Source organism: Myiozetetes cayanensis, unplaced genomic scaffold (assembly GCF_022539395.1).
Source record: "Myiozetetes cayanensis isolate MyiCay16 unplaced genomic scaffold, myiCay2020 scf13, whole genome shotgun sequence".
Lineage (NCBI taxonomy): Eukaryota > Metazoa > Chordata > Aves > Passeriformes > Tyrannidae > Myiozetetes > Myiozetetes cayanensis.
In genome coordinates, this window is record NW_026086937.1 from 21920066 (window position 1) to 21929955 (window position 9890).

Genomic DNA, 9890 nt, shown 5'->3' on the forward strand with positions numbered 1-9890 from the left:
GGAGCAGGAGGGATCCCAGGTGGGCAGGGAGAAATCAAAGCACGGGAGCAGAAGGTGCCAGGATTTTATTAGCAAGCTCTGGAGGTGTTTTGTCCTCCCTTTGCCCTGCAGCCCCCGGGAGGCTCCGTACACCCGCTGCGACATTCCCGGCTGGAGAGACTGATCCTGGCGTGAGCCCGTGCCCAGGCGAGGGGAGCTGGGAATGCTGCATCCAACTGCAGCCGGCTCTTCCCATCCTTCCCTGGAGAGCGTGTCACCACCCTGGAGGCGATGTCCTCGCACCAGAGGTGATGTCCCCAAGTCAGCGTCCTCCTGGAAGTCCCTCCAGCACCGGGATGTGTCCCTGGGGGGAGTCCTGGTGTCCTGGATCCTGTCCCACTGCGAACCAGCAGCTGCTTCCCAGGTACAGTGGCACCCCCTCCATGGGCCCCAGCATCCTGCGGGAATCCCCGAGGAATCCCGCACATCCCTTCCGCAGAACCGGCTGTCCAGCCAGCCCTCCCGCCGCCGATCCCGGTGGGAGCCTTCCCGGGGAATCCCAATGTCCTTCCAGGAACGCCGCCGTGTCCTGGCGCCGCATCCCTCCTGGAGACCGGGGGTTCCAGTGCCCGGCCCTTGGGGGTGTCCGGCGTCTCCCGGGGGTCCCGGTCACCCTCTGTGTCCCTCCGTGCGAGCTCCGGGGTGCGCGGGGGTTTGGGGGGGCTCAGCCCGGCTCCCCCCGGCCCCAGGGGGTGCGCAGGGCGGGGGTCTCAGCCGCGAAGCCCCCCGTGCTGGCAGCTCTGCGCCTCCTCGTAGCTGGGCAGGTGCTTCACCTGCTCGTAGCGGGGCAGCGGCGGCAGCTCCAGCGCCGCTCCCGGGGGTGCAGCGGGACCCCCGAGCGGTCCGGGCGGGTGCGGGGGTCGCGGCCGGGCCGGGGGTCTCCGTCGGGGCTCGGGGCAGGCTCTGCGGCGGAGGGCGCAGCCCGCGGCCAGCAGCGCCAGCAGAACGAGCAGCGCCGCGACCCTCCGGGCCACCCACCGCGCCCGGGGCACCCAGGGGGTTCCGCGGCCACCCCCGGGCCGACCCCCGCCCCGCCGCAGCCCCCGCGGCCGCACGGCCCCGGCCCCCGCCCGCCCGCCATCCCCGCGCTGCGCCCGCCCGCGGAGCAGCCTTTTTATCCGCGCCCGGAGGGGCCTCGGCCCGCCTGAAATATTGATGGGCACGTTTGGCCGCGCTCCACGGGCTAATGGCGCTGGGGAACACGGCCAGGAGCGGCGTGGCCCAGCGGGGAGACCCTGCCACACACCCCCCAGCGCTCAGCGTGCCCCAAAATCGGCGCTGAGAGCCAGCTGGGGCAGGACCACCGAGCAGGGATGGCCCGGAATCACTCACAGGGATGATGGGAAGACACGGGGATGAGCCTGAGGATGTGGGATGAGCCCCAGGCTGCAGGGATAAACAGCACCCTGGACACGAGGATGAGAGGTACCCAAGGATACAGGGAAGAGCAGGACCTAAGGACACAGAGGTGAGTGGTACCTAAGGATGCAGGGATGAGCAGTACTGGAGGACACGAGGATGAGTGGTACCCAAAAATTCAGGGATGAGCAGTACCTGAGGACACTGGATGAGTGGTACCCGAGGATGCAGGGAAGGGCAGGACCCAAGGACACGGGGATGAGCAGGACTCAAGGATGTGAGTGGGGATCCTGGGGATGCAGGAATGAGCAGTACTCGAGGACACAGTGATGTGTGGCAGCCAGGGATGTGGGGATGAGCAGCACCTGAGGATGTGGAATGAACTCAGGGATTCCCCCAACCACGGTCCCTCATCGGTGTTTGCTGATTCCCCCCAGCTCAGCTGCAAACGGGAGAGGGGAGGAAGTTCTCATCCACTCATGGAAAAACTTACCAACATGGCACACGGCAAAAGCTGAGCAGCACTTTTCTGCCTGGTTTCCTTTTGGGGGAGCACGTGCCAAATCTGATAGGCAGCCACCGAGCCACCTCCGCCAGCGTCACTCGTTTGTTCCACTGGTGATGATTTCACTGCTCCACTGGTGAGGATTTCACTGCTCAGATCTGCAAACCTGGTCCTGCTGCCAGCCCCACTTCCATGGCTGTCACATCTAGGGCACATTTTAGGGAGCTCAGGAGAAAAGATGGGGGACAAAATGTTCTTGGTGGCAACAAAGCACCAGGCAGAGTTTGGGGAAGGAGGGGATGGATGGGCTTCTGGCAAACAATGAGAACCTGCTGGTCTTTCTCCATGTTCAGGGGTTATTGTGTGGGTATATCCTCAGTTTTGGGGCATTTCTGCCTGCAGAAGGTGCAGGAGCTGGGAAGGGTGAGCAGGAGGGTGGGCACAGCCCCAGCCCCAGCTGCTTTAGGACTGACCTGCCCGGGCACTGCCAGGGTGGCTGCTGGGCCGCTTTGCTTTGGGTTCTTCTCCTTGCCCACGGCCAGCAGGATTTGGGATGGCTCCAGCAGCAGCTCCTGCTGTGCCAGGGGCCACATTCTCTCCAGACTGCTGCTAATAAGGGATGAGGAGTTTTAAAGCAAACAGGACTGTGAGTAAACATCGGGCGCCGGGCGAAACCCGCCTGGCCATTACCAGAGGCTGCCTTTTAACAGCATTTCTGATAAGCCCCAACTCTGAGCAGAGCACCATGAAATATTAAAGCCTGTTGATAGCTCATTAGAGGCACTTCTGGCTGGCCCTGCAGCGTGTGCCATGGGCCCAGCCTGCAGCAGTGCCTGAGGAGCAGCTCTGTGTCCCGCCAGATGAGGTGGCTGGAGGGAACAGGGCACTGTCACAGCAAGGAGAGAGAAGAATTCAAATCCTGGAGGGCAGCTGTGGCCACTCCAGCATTGCCAGATCCAGCAGCCCCATGGCTGGCTTGGGAAAATGCAGAAATATGGGCTTGTGGGGGAATCAAGGCCAGGGGACTCATCCTGAGGGGGCTGCACGTGTAGGTGCTGCATCCTCGGTGGGTTTGGGGTGTTTGGGTGGTGGAGCTGGCTCAGCTCTGCCTTTGGAAATGCATGGAGAGTGTCTCCTGCCTGTGGGTCCCTGTGTCAGTGTGGTGGCAGGCAGGGGTCACTGGTTCCATGAGGATTCCATAGGCAGGGACATTTCCAGCAGAGCAGGTTGCTCCAAGCCCTGTCCAACCCAGCCTGAGAGGACCTTTCTCTGCCCCCGAGCAGAGCACTGGGGCAGCACCAGGAGATGCTGAGCCTGGATAAACCACCCTCAGCAGCCACACTGTGCCTCCCCCAGCCCCAAATCTGCTCTTTTCCAAAGAATCCCCACTTTGCAGCTGCCCAGAGTCCGGGGTAAGGTCTGGAGCCACCGAGTGGTTTCTGAAAAGGAGTTTCCAAACCCATTTTCTCCAGTTTTGCAGGGGTTGAATGACTATCGATCCTACACATGACCCCTGCAGAGGAACCCATCGATCCCTTTGGAGAGGTGGATCATTAAAACTTCACTTCTGGATCTCTGAGATGGTACCAAAGTGCTGACCTGGCTGAATAACCCTCTGATAGGGCACGGAATTGTCCCCCAGACCACTGGCATTTGGGGAGCTCTGAACCCACCCCGCAGGAACCTGCTCCCTAAAATGCTCTGGGGACAAGAGTTTCCTTTTATCAGTTTCCTTTTATAAGTTTTCCCCCCAAAATATGGGGAAACTGGTTGGGAAAAAACCCACAGTGAACTGAGATTTGTCTTTTGCCACCTCCTCCCAGGCCAGAACATGGAATTCTTAATATTCCTGTAAAACCCCTAAAGAAGCTCCTAAAAAAACAATCCATGGGCAGGGAGCTTGGAGCAGAGCTCGGGGGAAGCTCGGAATTGCTGGAATTAAACAGAGCTGGGGTTTAATTCCAGCGCTTCCCATTTCTCCAGCACATCTGCAAGTGCAATGAGGCTCCAGAAAACAAGGAGATGACTCTGCATATGTAAAAAAACCCCAACAAAACCATTACCTCAGAGCTCAGAAATCTCCACTGCCAGCAAATATTTGCTGTTGGACTATTTAAAAAAAGAGGGAAAGAGAGGCTGAAACACCCCTGGGTGACTCTGATTCCTTCCTGGGCAGCTCTGCTGTTAACAAGTCTGGGTGTCCTCCAGAAATGAGATGTATTTTCTTGAATAAATAAATCAAACCTAATAAATAAGTAAAATTTGTTCGTTCATGTATCTTATATATTTATTTTTATCTCTAGGCATAAAATTATTTATTTAGTATTTATTTATTTCACACCATTTTCTTTTCTTCAATAAATAAATGATGGAAATCTCACAGGGCAGTGATGTTGATATCAGTGGGTTGTCAGTCTTTCCATCTCAAACTTAATATAATGTATTTTATTCTTTCTAGTGAAAAATAAGCATTAGAAAGATTGGGTTGTTCTCGTTCTCCTCTTGCAAGAATTCCTTAGAATTGGGATTTTAATCCCTGGACTCCTTGGAAAGGCTCCCACTCGTGAAATGAATGTGGATGGAGCTTTCAGGGTAACAAATAATGAGCAACTCTTCCTGTAAGGGCTGATTTGCTCCAATGGCTGTTTTCCTTTTGAATAAAATTACCTTGATTTCCAAATTCCAGCATTAAACCTGGATCCAACCCCATCCATATTCAGGCCCTCGGATGTCAGGGACCCCGGGAGGAGATGGATCCATGAGCAGCTGGACCCTGAAATGTCCTCAAAGGAATAAAAGACAATTTATCCCAGTTGGAATGATCCCTGTGCTGGTCTGGAATAACCAACTCCCCTTTTTTTTAAATTTAATTTAATTTTTAGTGTTTTCCAAGGAGCAACATTTTTCCAGAGGCATCCTCGTTAGTCATGGAGGTTCTCCAGGGGCTGCCACGCTCCAGCCCTGGAATTCTGCCGTGATTTCATCTCACTGCTATTCACGACTCAGCCCCAAAAGCTCGGTCTCTTCCTATTCTTTGGGGTTAAAAATAGCCGCGGATTCTTTCCCAGCCCTTCTTCTCTCCCGCGCGGTTTTCGTGCCACCCACGCGACTCGCATGAGTCAGGAGGAGCAATTCCCAGCGGGATGATCCCGCCCCGGCTGCCCGAGGGCATCCCGACTTCTCCCGGGATGCACTGGGATGCTCCTCTCTCCATCAGCTCCCGCATTCCAAGCGGCATCACCCTGTTTTCCAGCCCAGCTGCTTTCCTGCCGTCCCACACGGGGATTTCAGGTGATCCCGGTTTTCCCGGGGGTCACTAAAAGCGGGACAAGGCGCCGGGAGCTCCGTCCTGCTGGGAACCCTCTCCCATCGCCCTTTTGCTCTTCCTCTCCCTCTGGAGAGGTTTTATTTTTACTAAATTAAACATTTCCCACCCCACTTTGTCCCACCAGCCCGAATTCCCTGGATTTTCCCTGGTTTTGCAGGGGGTAAATCCACTCTCCTCACCACACACAGCTCGGGGCACTCAGGGAATCTCCTGGGAATTGGGTTATTAAAAAGTGGGGGGAAAAGAGAGAAAAGCTGTTTTTCCTGGGAGCGGGGCAGGTGAGGGGCACTGTGATCCACAGGGAATCATCCTTAGGAAGAGCTGCGGGGCGGGATGAGGATGCTGAGGCTGGAAGGGCAGCGCGGGGGCAGGAGAGGTTTGATCCTGCTATTTTTAGCCCGTGCTATTTACACTCCCTAAATAACCGCGTCGGCCTCGGGGGCGGCACAAAAACCCAGGGAAAAGCTCCTGGAACGATCCTCCCTGGATCCACTCCTCGGGCCTGGGGGGGTCCTGCTGGCCACCACCCCACTCGTGGGCTCCTTTTGGGGCAGCCCCAAAGCGGTGGGAGGGCGGAGAAGGGCAAATATTCCCTGTTGGGAAGGAGGTGGGTGGGTCCCGTGGAGCCAAAAGAGATTTGCCGTGTCCAGCCCCGGCTTCCTGCACAGCCCGGGCACGTTAGTTCAGCCCCTGACATTTCCATCCCGAAAATCGGGATAAAAATAGGGAGATGTGTCACGGGGTTGGAAGAGGAAAATCCCACCTTGCTGTGTCCCCCCCACGCCGGGCTGGGGGCTGAGCTCAGGCACAGGGGGGAGAAAGGGCTGTATATACAGTAAAATATATCTTTAATATTCTATGTATTATATAGATGAGTTATCTACAGCAAACCATGTATTTTACCGAGCAGGATGATGTGACTCTGAGGCTGAAACTCCGTTTTTCCTCCTTTCATTTTCATTTCCCCCTCGTGCCCAGCTGACCTTCCTTTCTGTTGAGCTTCCCACCTGCTGCCAGCCACAGCCAGGGGTTTTGTCTCTCCTTCCTGCTCCATCCAGCAATTCCCACTGGTTTCCTTCCTCTGCTTTCCTGGCTTAGAATCCTCCTCTCTCCTTACTTGCTTTTACCCCAAGGAGCAGCCAGTGCCTGCCTTTTATTTAAGCAAAATCAAACCTCACACAGCAAAAAGAGTGAAAAAAAAAAAACAAACCCACAGCTTCTCTGGGCAACCTGTGCCAGGGCCTCACCACCCTCACGGGTGGATTCCTTCCCAATATCCCCTCTAAACATTCCCTCTTCCCATTTAAATATGCTGTAATAAAATAATTAAGAGTTGGGGATAGAATAAAAAATATATTTACAGACCCAACGTATTTCTGCACTATAAGATGATGTGTTGGGAACTGCCTGAGGGATGCAGCAGGAGTTCAGAGGGCTTTCCAGTGAGCCCCTTTGTGCCTTTAGGAAGGGATTACACCCCCCCATATTCCCAGTTCAGAGGCAGCTGGACTCCTCCATAACTCAGTGAAACAACCCACTAAATGACTTTTAAAAATCACTCTGAGATTCTACCATTTTTAAAAATTATTTTATTACACTGTCGATTCATCACTTCATATTATTGTTAATTATTGTGGCTTATTTTTACTGCAGTTATTTGTTATTCTTGCTAGAGGAGCCGGGATGAGCCTCAAGCAGCTCCAGTGGGATGAGGGAGCAGCAGAGCTGGGGAGCTGTTGCCATCTGCAGGCGGCTCCGTGTGGAATCCTAAAGACACCGGTGTGGAATCCCAAAGACACCAGTGTGGAATCCTAAAGACATCGGTGTGGAATCCCAAAGACACCAGTGTGGAATCCCAAAGACACCGGTGTGAGTGGGAGAGTGGCTGGAAAAGGGGTTTGGGGAGCCCTGGGGAGCAGCCAGGGAAGCTCCTCTGTTCATTGATCCCGTTATCCCAAATCCAGAGGCATCTTGGCTCGTGCCAGCAATGCCATGGGAGCCAGGGCAGGGCTTGTCCCCTCGTGCTGGGCACTGGGCAGGGACACACCTGGAATGTTGGGGGCACGTCTGGGCCCCTCGGGATAAGAAACACACTGAGGGGCTGGAGCGTGTGCAGGGAAGGGAATGGAGCTGGGAAGGAGCTGGAGCAGCAGGAGCAGCTGAGGGAGCTGGGGGGGCTCAGCCTGGAGAAAAGGAGGCTCAGGGGGGATCTTTTTGTTCCCTCCAACTCCCTGACAGGAGGGGGTAGCCGAGGAGGGTCGGGCTCTGCTCCCAGGGAACAGGGTCAGGAGGAGAGGGAACGGCCTCCAGTTGTACAATGGGAGGTTTAAGTTGGATATTAAGGCAAATTCCTCCATGCAAAGGGCTGTCCAGCCCTGGCACAGCTGCCCAGGGCAGGGGTGGATCCCCATCCCTGGAGGGATTTAAAGCCCTGTGGATGTGGGGACATGGGACAGTGGTGGCCTTGGCACTGCTGGGGATGGTTGGACTCGGTGAGCAAAGAGGGCTTTTCCAACCTCAACAAATCTGTGATTCTGTGATAATATGATTTTATGATTCTGTGATCAGGCCAAACATTAATTCCATCAGCATTAATTCCATGCTTTAGCTAATTACAACAGGATCACAATCAGGACTCCTTTGTCATTTGGATGAAAACTGTCCCTTTCCCGACCAAGGGATTTAACTGCACAGGGCCTTGTCCTGAGCTGACAATTCCAGCCCACACTCTGAGCTTGGCACGGGGTGCCCTCCCAAATTCCTGCAGCAGTCTGTGAATAGCTGTTCTTTCAGTACATTCAAAGAGACCCTCTTGCTCTGCATCCATTGAACGATCCCATCCACGGCTGGAACACAGAGGCTCTTGTGCTGGGATGGAATCCAGCAAGTGCAACCAGCCCCTGATGGAGCTTTTCTTGCAGAATGTGAACCCTTGGAGGAGGTAAACGGTCAATTTGAGCACTGCAAACCCTGCAGCCTCGTGACTTTGTGCTGTTACGGGCAGAGAAATAGCTGGGACCTCAAAGTGGGAAATTTTGGGCATTTACATCAGTTTTTTTAAGGCACTGCTCCCTCCCTGCCCCACGGTTGCCATGGATGTGGGATTCAGGGATGCACCTGCAACAGGGGAAAACACTCCTGGTGCCTCCAGAGCCTGAATTTTAGGTGACAAGTGGGTGACACCCTGGGAAGAACCTGAAGGCGTCTCAGCCTGTGTGTCCCGACCCCTCTGCTGTTTCCCGGGAGATGGGAACTCCCCGTGCCTGCCCTGGGAGAGGAGCTGGGAAACGCCCTGGAGAGGGCTTGGAAAGATTCCTTAAATCGCTACCCATTCTGTCCCTACCCTCGAGAAAGAAAGAGGATCTGTGCTTTGGGAGCTCCTGCCTGTCCTCACCTCTGCGTGACTCCAGTTTGAACTGGGAAAGGGTTGTTGATGTAAATCTGCTGCTGGTGGTGAATCAGCCCCTCAGAGGGAAACGCTTCATGGGAGTGTTTTGGACGGAGCTGACCCCACAAACCACGTGCCCGGGCTGGGCCTGCCAGGGGGTAATTATTGGATGATGGTGTGTCATTAATGAAGGTCCTGGGTGCTGCCACGGTAGCAGGATGTTTATTGCATGTCCTTTCAGTGTGAGGATGTCTGGAAAAGCAGGAAAACGATGGCTCAGCACAGCCACCCTCAGCACGCTCCAAGAGACGGGGCTGGGAGAGACGAGACACCCCCGCCTTCCCTTCCTCATTTCCCTTCTGTCCTGCTTTTCTTGCCTTGTTTACTCTTCACTGGCAACAATTATTTTCACTTTCAAACTCATGTCCTCCTTCCATGAACTTTTTCCTCCTCCTTTTTCCTGTTCCAGGCTGGATTTGCCGGTGCCTTGGTGGTGCTTACAAGGGGATTTCCTTCACCGGCGTTTTCATCTCTGCCCAAACTGACCCTTTGAGTCGCTTTCTCAGCATGTCCCATTAAATGTTTGGTTTTGTGGTCGGGTTTTGATCAGTTTTACACCTGTCCTTCGCAGCCCAAACGTGACAGCTTGTTCCCACGTGCCTGTATTTTCCTGGGGATACAGACAGGGAGATGTGTTTGGATTGCCTGGGGGTGAAAGGGCAGCATCAGGAGGCTCCCAATCCAGCATATTTACACCCAGGAGCGGGAGCTGAGCGCTCCAAAAGCGCCTGGAACAGCATTTTGAGCCTGTGTTTGCTCAAGTCCTCACATTTGTTTGCAGAGCTCCTCGTTGTTTCTGGGCAGACACAGAAAGGGGCACCCCAGACACACCTGCACCCCAGAGCTGCCCTGGGCTTGGCACAGGGAGAGGAGGGTGATGCTGAGATGTGGATTGGGGCTGGATGAGCCTGTGGAATAATAAGGAATAACCTTAAAAACAATTATCTGATCCCCTCCTCTTTCCAAAGGGCTTGTCTGGGCACAAACAGAGGTGACTTGGGATGTTTCCAGAATGGGAGAAGTGGGGCAGGGGTGGGGACTGAGGGTCTGCAAGGGGGTGTGTGGGGGTTTCCTTGCCTGGAGCTCTCCTGGAGGCCTGGAATTCCCCATCAGCCACGTTTTGCTGGCTCTCCAGAATTGCTGGGCTGCCCTGCAGAGGTGACTTGGCTGCCATCCCCTCATCCACTGCTGGCTCTGCAGGGTTTGCTGCT